This window comes from Ixodes scapularis, unplaced genomic scaffold, assembly GCF_016920785.2.
Source record: "Ixodes scapularis isolate PalLabHiFi unplaced genomic scaffold, ASM1692078v2 PGA_scaffold3__209_contigs__length_174095766, whole genome shotgun sequence".
In the NCBI taxonomy this organism is placed as follows: domain Eukaryota; kingdom Metazoa; phylum Arthropoda; class Arachnida; order Ixodida; family Ixodidae; genus Ixodes; species Ixodes scapularis.
In genome coordinates, this window is record NW_024609868.1 from 109,463,991 (window position 1) to 109,473,635 (window position 9,645).

Genomic DNA, 9,645 nt, shown 5'->3' on the forward strand with positions numbered 1-9,645 from the left:
ATAAGATTGAAAGCAGGAGGCACACACAATTTTATGCGGTGAAACTTCGAAAGTTCTTCAGATCCAATTGGGCAAATGTTGTCGTCTTCGGGAATTCTCTACTGCATTTAGTACAAAAATATTATGGGAAAGCCATACAATAACCCCAAAAGTTTGCACACGCAATATAGGCAGTACGTACATGAATATTTATTTAGCATCTATCAATTAGAAGCCGACGTCCCTGCGCAAATAAAACCTTATGCAAATGAAACGTTAGAGAACGGAGGTAGTTCATTCACGGAGGATGTTCCAGACTTCTCATTAAAGCGATTCCCAATAAACAAAGGTACGTCTTTTTTGTCATTCCAGAGCACTCACATCGGCAGAAAAGAAGCGAATCTTCCACGCAAGCCTTTGCTCCACTCATGTAAAAGAATGTTTTTCTTCTTCACAGGATTCTGTAGAGGCACACAGGTGGGATACGTCACGAAAGAGCGGCTTCATTAACAAATGCGTACCGATGGGTCACGTAGGTGGTTCAACAACTTTAGTTTTATTAAACAAATATACACTCTACGAACATGCGTGCAGTCGAAGGCTAGACTTCACACGAATATAAGCACACAAAATACAAGTGAATTTTCACGTGCTGCGTTTTCTGGATTCCGCTGTACTAGCCACAAGAAACATGCTCAAAGAAAGATGCTGAAAGCCGTGACGTTGCGCTTCTGGCGTTTCTTGAGTGGGCCCGTCTGCTCGTAGTCTCCGTGGCGCTCTGGAGGTGCATGCACTCCCCCCCTCCCTGTACTCCTCCTCCTCCTCCTCCTCCACTGCGCACATTCTCTGTTGCTCTCCCGGACTCGCTCGCCACGATCGTCTCATGATTGGGAGAGGCTCTTTTCAAAGAATGTCGTTACTTTTCCGTGGTTTTTGCGTGAATCACTTTTTTTTAGGTGTCTGCGCATGGTTGCTAGTTTACATCTTGTATGTTTTACCACTCCTGTGAATTCCCTGTAAAGGGCCAAAAGTATCAATAAATAAAAAAAAAAATAGATATAAATGAATTTTAACCCCCCCCTCCCCCCCCTCCTCCCCCCCCCCCCCCTCTCACCACCCTCACCACCACTTACCCATTAAAACCTTCGGGTGGGACAAATTCGCTATGACTTCAGGGATATAAGAGGCACAAACTAGGAACTCGACACGAGCGAAGGTAGGCATACGTAGTACAGTCAGAACAAAATAAGATTAGTACAAACGAGCGATAGCAGGGCCGACGAAAGAGCGGGACGCGAGACGTGGCGCTGTGGTCGTCATGAAAGCACAGCGACGACCAGATTGCCCGGTAAGTTCTTTCTTCTGGAATACGAAACCCTCTGCCGTTGGCGGACTGCAGCCGTACCCAAAAAGCGCTTTTAAAATGCCTTCCCTTTCCGAAAGGATATCGCCTCCAGGCACGACCGTGCACGTAGAATTTGTATAAACCAACACGCGGCCCTGACGTCATGCCGCTGCGGTGGCGCTATCGGCGGCACAGCGCATGCGCAGACGCTTCACTCCTCCCAAATTCGGTTTCTGCGCACGCGCAGTGCCCACACCTGGTGTGGGCAAATGCGGGCTTGTTTGTAAACAGCGTGCCTATTGACAGCAGCAATATATTTCTGTCATGATGATTTTAACTCGAGACTGGGGCAGAAGCAATAAAACATGTTTACTGTGGTAGAAAACGAAACAGAGACAGACACGCCCCAACTTCTTGATGTACCACTGTAAAAATGTTTTCTTCCTTCTGCTCCAGTCTCGAGTTAATGTCGTCACGATATCTAGTTCCACCAGCACGCCTGCGCACTGAATTTATTTCCGTTCATATCTTTTTTTTTATTTACTGCTTTACCATAATTAGAGTTTTTTTACAATTTTAAACAGGAAAGGATCATAGATAGTGTATTGATGTAGTGAATAGAATTGGAAATGATAACTGTCTGCCTAAGCACCCTTGAGATTAAACTTGGGGGACGCCTAAGATTCGCCATTAAAAGTGGAACACGAAAAGTTTTCGGGCCCCGTTCTCGTCGCCTTCTCATTCACTTCTCATGCTCTTCCTGCCAGTGATCAGGAAGTGCGGCGTAGATGGCGTAGTAATAAAGAAAAAGAAAAAAAAAAAGACACACGGCCTAGTCAGGAGCGTGTACGGCTCGATGCTGAAGGGTCGTAGCTTCAAGTCTCCCATAAAATTCTTTAAATTTTTATTGAAGGCAAATGAATTGCGTTATAAAGTGAAATCATTTGAGACATGCGACAATCTTTAATCACCATTACATGTCATGTTTTTTCATCACTTTCATTCCACTCGTGACGTCACCTTTTACGGGAGCGTTGTGGTTGTTTGAAATTCCCGCGCTAAGTCATGTAGCTGTGACGTCATGACCCTATCGACCAGTCAGGAATTTTCCGTGCCGACACCACCGACGCCGGTTTTTCTGCGACACGAGCTCTGTAGAGGCCCGTTCACGCACATGCGACTTCTTCAGTTCGAGTGCCTTGGAACCTCTTGATATATCATACGACGAGAGTATACAGGGGCCTTAGACGAGAGGACACACTGGCGCTATCTAATGGGTAGCAGTGGAAACGTGGCGGTCCCGGAAATTTTCTGTTTCTCTCGCGCATTATCTTTTCTTTCTTGACTCGAAAAGGGGGGATCGGTGGCCGAGTGGTCTAGCGCACATCAGCTCGGAGCACGTGGAGCGAAAGCTCGCGCTGCAGAACCCAGGGATCCTGGGTTCGAGCCCCACCCCTGCCCGTTTCGATCTGGATGAGCATCGTACCGGCGTGCGGTCGTGTATCACTACTGCGTGATGCACGTTAAAGACCCCAGGCTAGCGGCTGTACCGCACTGGCTAAATTTCTCATCTACAGCTGGGAGACTCGTCGCCCCTGTGAGGCAGACCAGGTTCTAGGCTGTATAAACACACACACACAACCCAATTTTTTTTTGACTCGAAAACCTTTTGACATTGTTATAAACAAGCCTTTCTTATAGATATTACGCACATTTTACGGCGGAAAACCCGCAAAACCTTCGTTCTAGTGAAATGCAGTTTCAGGGTAACCGTATAGACCTCATAGATGAAGAGGTCCCGGTTTCGATACCCGAACCAGGCGGATTTTTTCGGTGGCGCACCAGGTACCTAGCTGTGTTTAGAAATTCGTTTTATCCTTTGTCCCTTTTGTTCCCTTTCTCCAGGGATTATTTTTTTCATTCTTGTCCAGCTCGCGTACACCTTTGCATTTAATTGCAGAATAATCATAACCATAAACTTGCAAACCTTTCACCCTTGTTGGTGTTAGACTGGTGGCAGCTGATAAAACCTGTTTGCTCTACTGACGTCTAATCCCTGGTTAGCTCAGTTGGTAGAGCGCTCCACACGAAATGGAGAAATCCCGGGTTCGATACCCGGACCAGGCGGATTTTTTCGGTGGCGCACCAGTTACCTAGCTGTGTTTAGAAATTCGTTTGTCCTTTGTCCCTCTTGTTCCCCTTCTCCAGGGATTATTTTCGTCATTCTTGTCCAGCTCGCTTGCACTTTAATTACAAAATAATTATGATAGTGTCTTTTGTCGTCCTAAAAAAATTTAAGAGGTTTCAAATCACTCGGTTTTGAACAGTCGCTAGCGTGTGAACGGGCCTTAACGCTATCGCGTTAAAATTCTGGGAAAGGGCCAACCGTTCTTGTGTTGGTGTATCACCGACAACGCAGCAGCGCTTGTGGTTATTGGACAGTTCAAACCGTGGATCATTTGTACTAATCTTTTTTTTTTAGTACTGACTGTTTATTGCGGACAGGCACATGTCCCTGTTGCGTGTAAGCTCACCTTTCTACTCTATACTCTACTTAACTTTAAGTTAGAAGCTGTCAAAACCCCTAAGACGAACAGACGCAAAAAGAGTGATCAAAACTTCAAGGCCATGGCGTATTCGTTCTAATTTCGTATAATCCGGTTTCTTTGTACAAATAAAAAGACAGCGACGGCCATAACGTAGCACTTTTGGTGCTGCCTAAATCCCTTTCTCAGCTGCTACACTCTTAGCCGTGTAACCTTTGCCGATCGTTGCATCGGGGCTTCTTTTTTATTCTTTAAAATAGTTTTCAGAAAAGGCGGTAATTGCTACGTGGATGCCGTCTTCACCGTATTGTCGTGTGGTCGGCCGACATTTTGTGAGATGATAAACCTGACATTTTGCTCACTAATTCACCAAGATGTGATAATTAACCTTTTAATTAATGGCTTAATTGGTCATGTTGCAATTGCAGTCATAACGAGAGTAATGGTTACCGCATAACCCAATTGAGGCAATTTGTGAAGAGGACGATCTTTGAGATATTCATGGTTAAAATTTTGCATTCCCTCGATTAAAGGCCGGAAGCTGACTATAATCCTTAGGAAAGTGACATAGTCACTCTGTCCCGGCCTCCGTCACTACCATTTAAGTTTGACGCCGGCGCGTCCGCCAAAGGTACAGTAGGGGACAAAAGTCCCAAGGACGCTCGAGCTGCGACTGAAACGCATCGCTCTGCTATCTGCCGGCGGGTCGCCTGGTTTCGAAATCACACAAAAGCGCATGCAAATCCTACTGTGATTGCAACCATGTGTGTTTTCCCGCTTTTCTGCGTCGCGGTGCCTATCTCGGAGTCGGGCGCGTGGCACCGCCGCGGAGAGAGCGCTTACTGACATGGCATCTATACTTCGTTTCAGCTTCCGTCCGAGCGCAGCCAAAGGCTGAGGACGATTCGCAACTTCGAGAAGAGCATTCCTACGCACCACACGGTAGACCGCAAAAGATTTTTTTTTTTTTTTTAAATAACTGTTTTGTGCGTAAACATCGCACAATATTCCAGATATGTACTGCTAAAAATTATTTGCAACTAAAGGAATTAAATATCTGAAGTTTATGGTTTTATTATTATATGTAAATGCATGTACGTGGTTTGGTGAATGCACGTACTTCCGCCGACACTGCTGAAGCGCTCAGTTTTTCTGTGCGATTTTGTTCCCGTAATTATCGTAATGGCCGAATAATGTGCTTCGCTGCTTTCCTCACCGAGTCGCTTCAAAACGTCCTTTCGCAAAGACACGTTTGGGCGTCAGGCGTGAGAGGTCGTGATGAATGTCTGCTTTCAAATTCGGCAGGAGACTGCGGCCGCGTCGTATACCGCGAATGCGTTGTAAACAAGAAAAGCGTCCGGGCCACTACAATTCACTGATACGCGGCGAACCTAGGGCATCTCTTTACCTGCCGATCACATTGAGCGCCGAGAAGTTGGTGAAAAGGACTGCGCCTCGAGCCCTGATATATCCAGACAATGCAAGGAAACACCAACGGCCGGGTCATCGGGCACCTTGCAACCTGTACTTTACTTCTCAAAACTCTGCCAAACAGGTGGAAAGCTCGGACACAGACGGCAGCGGCCAGCCTACGCACTGACATCCCCTGTGACAAAATTGCAGAACGTGAAAGAGCACTTTTTAAGCCTGTAGCAGTCGATACCGTTGATACACCCGTAGCAGACGAAATACTCGGCGAGCGCGGGCGGCGCGGACGACCGGCGGCGCAGCGGAGTGATACAAAGGTGCAGGCAAGATCGCCTGACCTATTTCCGCCGTCTGATTGGCTCCGGCCACACGTAGCTTTGGCTGCGCTCGGACGGAAGCTGAAACGAAGTATAAGAAGCCAGGAGTCACGGCTGCTCGACAAAGCGATAAGCTCAGCTGGGCCCCTAAACTCGTCAAACACAAAGTTGGGGCCGAAGTTGACGGAGCGCACCGATTGGCCTATCACGACGATGACTTCGCGCTTTTTTCGCCGACGTCCAATCAGCGCGCTCTGCGAACTTTCGGCTCCAACTTTGTGTTTGACGAGTTTAGGGCCCCTGGTTATAAAGCAAGATGCGCTGACACGGCGAAATGCGGCGCAATGACGCGGGCGGTATCTCCAGTTTCGGAATGTGTAGCAGACGCTCGTCAGCCGCAAGCGCTATCTCCGAGGCGGTACCATGCGCCGGATTCCGAGTTAGGCGCCGCGCAGCAGTAAAGCGAAAAAACGCACATGCTTGCAGGCACAGTAGGACGCGCATGCGCTTTTGTGTGATCTCGAAACCAGGCGACCCGCCGGCAGATGGCAGAGCAATGCGTTTCAGTCTAAAGCCCCTCGATATGTTTCCGTTTGTCTTGCAAGTAGCGTCAAATGCGCGAGCGCACGTGGCCCGTGTCTCGAGCGGCCCCTGGAAGCAAATGGCGGCCCAGCACTGAAATGAGCGGCCCTTGGAAGCGAATGGCGGCGGAGCGCCCGCTCGTGGCACGTGTCTCGCGCGTTTCCACAACAATGGTTGGCGGTACTTGTAAAAAACGACTTTATCAAGGGGCTTTATTTCAGTCTACACTCTCAACAAAAGGGTTGTCGTAGGGTACTACACTTGGGGTAGTCAGAAGCCGTCACAGATATCGCTACCCCCCCTTCGTTATACTAACAACCCCATGGCTAGTCACACGGCACGCGATCAGCAGGTAATCATAGTGAGCACCCCCAAAAGCAACATGGCGGCTGGCAAGCGACAGTAGAGCAATACGAGTAAGGCCTAGCGAGCTGGACTGCTTTTTGCTAAGATACGATTCTCAAGTGCGTACGCCCTCGCTGCCTTCCGTGCGCACAAAGCACTCCGAAACGCGCCTCGAAGCACCGGCACCGCACCTAATACGAGTAGGGGCGACGATGTGAGATAGGCGGGAGGGGGGGGGGGGGGGGGCGCATTCGAGGGGGTTTGTTCGCGATTGCTTTCGCGAGGCCGGCTGCATTTACTTCGCGGCCAGAAAACATTCAAAGAAGGAAACAAAATAGCGACAAATGGAATGATGTCTTTATTGAACAGAGCATCTACTTGCTGTGCTTGCCGCAAGTGATCCGGCGTTTTCGGTTGACAGCGGCGCGGCGAAGCATCACCGATTTAAGCGGCGTCGGTTCCGATCGTTCAACGCTCCTGCTCACCTGTTAGCATTCGTTATCCACTTTCAAGTCCCTGGTAATCCTCACCGCGTCTGTGCACGCACTTGGCGCTATTCACCGCACGGAACACCCATTCACCTGGCTATGGGACTGGTCCCATTTGGACGAGAGGCCGAGGACCGAACCAGACCGAACCCTTTGTGGCTGCTACGTGGAGCCATGGAACGCAACGCCTCCATGTTTTTCACTCAAATAAGTAGACACGTAAACGCGCGACTCCTTGAATTGGGCGGCGACACGCGCCACCTAACGGAGAGCGCTCAAACCAAAGAAAAAAAGAAACCAGCAATTCTTGTTCGGCGGAGCGTCTCGCCGGACAATACCGTATGTACATATCCCACGCCACACTTCACTCATACGCGACATACAGACATCACCGCATTTTATACATCAACGCATTCAGAAACAGCACAAGATACAACATCACATATTCACCCTCTACATTTCTATACACATCTCTAGTCGACACCACCAGGTTATATACTGCTGTATTTTGTGTGACCGATTAGGATGGTGACCACTGTCATATTTTGCATAAATACAAAAAGACTGTGCAAGATTTAGCCGTATATATTCTTTTCCTCTACTGCCCTTGGGAAAGCGCTCGTATCTCTAACGTAGGGCCATTGCAAAAGCAAACTGCAGGTTATAAATAAATTTGAATAGTTGCTACACGTCACAATTTGAACAGTTTCGTTTTCTCGCTTGCCTACACTTCAAGTATACAGAAGCCTGTTTAATTAATTGTATTAATAATCGAAACCGATTTCTGCAATCACAACTTTCTGAACACACTGATGCATTTTCTTTTCTTTTTTTACATATCCAGACTGACTTTAGCGGCGGTTGGGTACACGTTGAGTACACTGAGCACGCGCAGGTGATTTTAGCGAAGCCCGTCCGCCGGTCCTCCCCGAAGCGTGATTTCAGTTTTCTTCTTTTCGCTAAATATCCGTTCTGTGCGCTCGCGCTCGCGCCAAGAGGACAGTGCAGAATCGCTCCTTTCGGGCCCGTGCCTTCACCTGCAACGAACGTGAAATACGTATGCTAAATTATCTAAATCCTGGTTGAGACAGTAATGTTTGACTGCGTGCGTCTGACTGCGTTGCGGCAGCAAGAAATCAGGACATCTCTGCTGCTTATATCGCGTGCCAAGATGAGTCCTTGAATTGTATTTCACGCTTGATACGAAGCACAGACGTGCCGGTGAGTGGCTTTCGGTTCTCGACGCAACGCTGTCAAACGCTAGTGTCTGAACCGGCATTGTTTGAAGCATTTTTTTATCGAGTATGCTCGATGAAATGTGCCAAATGAACCAGAGAAGGCGAATCATGTACCTCGAGACAGAGAAATAGTGAAATACACGGACATGATCCCAGATATCTGTGTACGTTCGTCCTGTCCGGCCTCAGTCGTGGTGTTCAATGCTTCATACTTCACTGCACTTGAAAGCAAAAAAATTGGGTACGACAGGCGCGCAAGTTCGGCGGAACCGAGGAGGCCAGTTGCAACTGATCTGCAAGCAGAACTGACCGATCACACCTTTATTGAGAGCACACTCTTTACTGAACCGCACAATAAAAGACGACGAGAGTATCTCGTCCGGCGAACATTCAAGTCAACTCACGCCTGTGCGTAGCTTCCTGTCCTTTTCTAGAGATTTGGTTAAATTCCTCGAGCACGACGCCAGCTGCCAGCTGTTTACTGCTGTACATGGTAAAACCCGCGACGGAACCAAAAAGGACAACCGCGATACTTTTTATCTGCCTCGGGTTTTAGCAGGTGCATACCAAGGTTGCCTGTACTTGTTTGTTTTCTGCCAGTTTAGGTGAACTGAGCCACATGCTTGTTTCGACCGGTTCAAATGTGAATAAATGATAACCAACGCACAAAGAAACCAAATTTCAAGTACTTTTTGAGATTTTCGAAGTGACTTTTACTATTGAACGACTGCATGCACTTGAATGTTCAATTCAAGAGTTTATAAAACGTGACTACCCCATGCTTGTCACCTGCCAACAGGGTGCTAACTCTCAATGGCTGGAGCCCAGTGGGTCGTTAAGTAAGCCTGTGGGGTAGTTACAGCCATCAAAACGCACGATGACGAGAGGGGGTGCTCACTTTTTCTTAGAGTGTAGAGCCGTTTATTGAGAGAGTTTGGCCATACATTCGTTTGGATAGGCGAGCATCTCGGGGCCAACCACAGGCCGCGAAACAGCCCCTAGCGGTGGTCGTGTGCTCTAAATATGTGACACGACTAATTTAAGCCGTTTTAGCGTCGCTAGAGTGAAAAGGTTTAGCTCTCGGTAACCGAAAACTTAGCGCATGTGAGGTTTTAGTCACGCCAATGTTCAAGTGTAGAATAAACGAACGTGCGCTCCAAACCAGGGCCGACTTGCTAGAAACAGCGTTTCAGCTGAGACGGGGAAAGAAAGTACTGCCAAAGCCAGTGCACGAGCCGAGCGGAACTCCGCGTCTTAAGACTCTCGCGCGCCCCACCCTTTGCACTGATTTCTTTCAGCCAGTCTCAGCTTAGATGCTGTTCTAGCAAGCCGGCCCAGAGCAAACTGTCACCGATATTTAATTTGCACAAACATCAG

General features: G+C 48.2%; 1 non-coding gene across 1 annotated transcript; it reads left to right on the plus strand.

Annotated features, from left to right (window-relative positions):
* The first annotated feature begins 3,378 nt into the window (after positions 1-3,378).
* Trnas-cga lies at positions 3,379-3,451 on the plus strand. Its single transcript has one exon. It is a non-coding gene; the product is annotated as a tRNA-Ser (tRNA).
* The last annotated feature ends 6,194 nt before the right edge of the window (positions 3,452-9,645 follow it).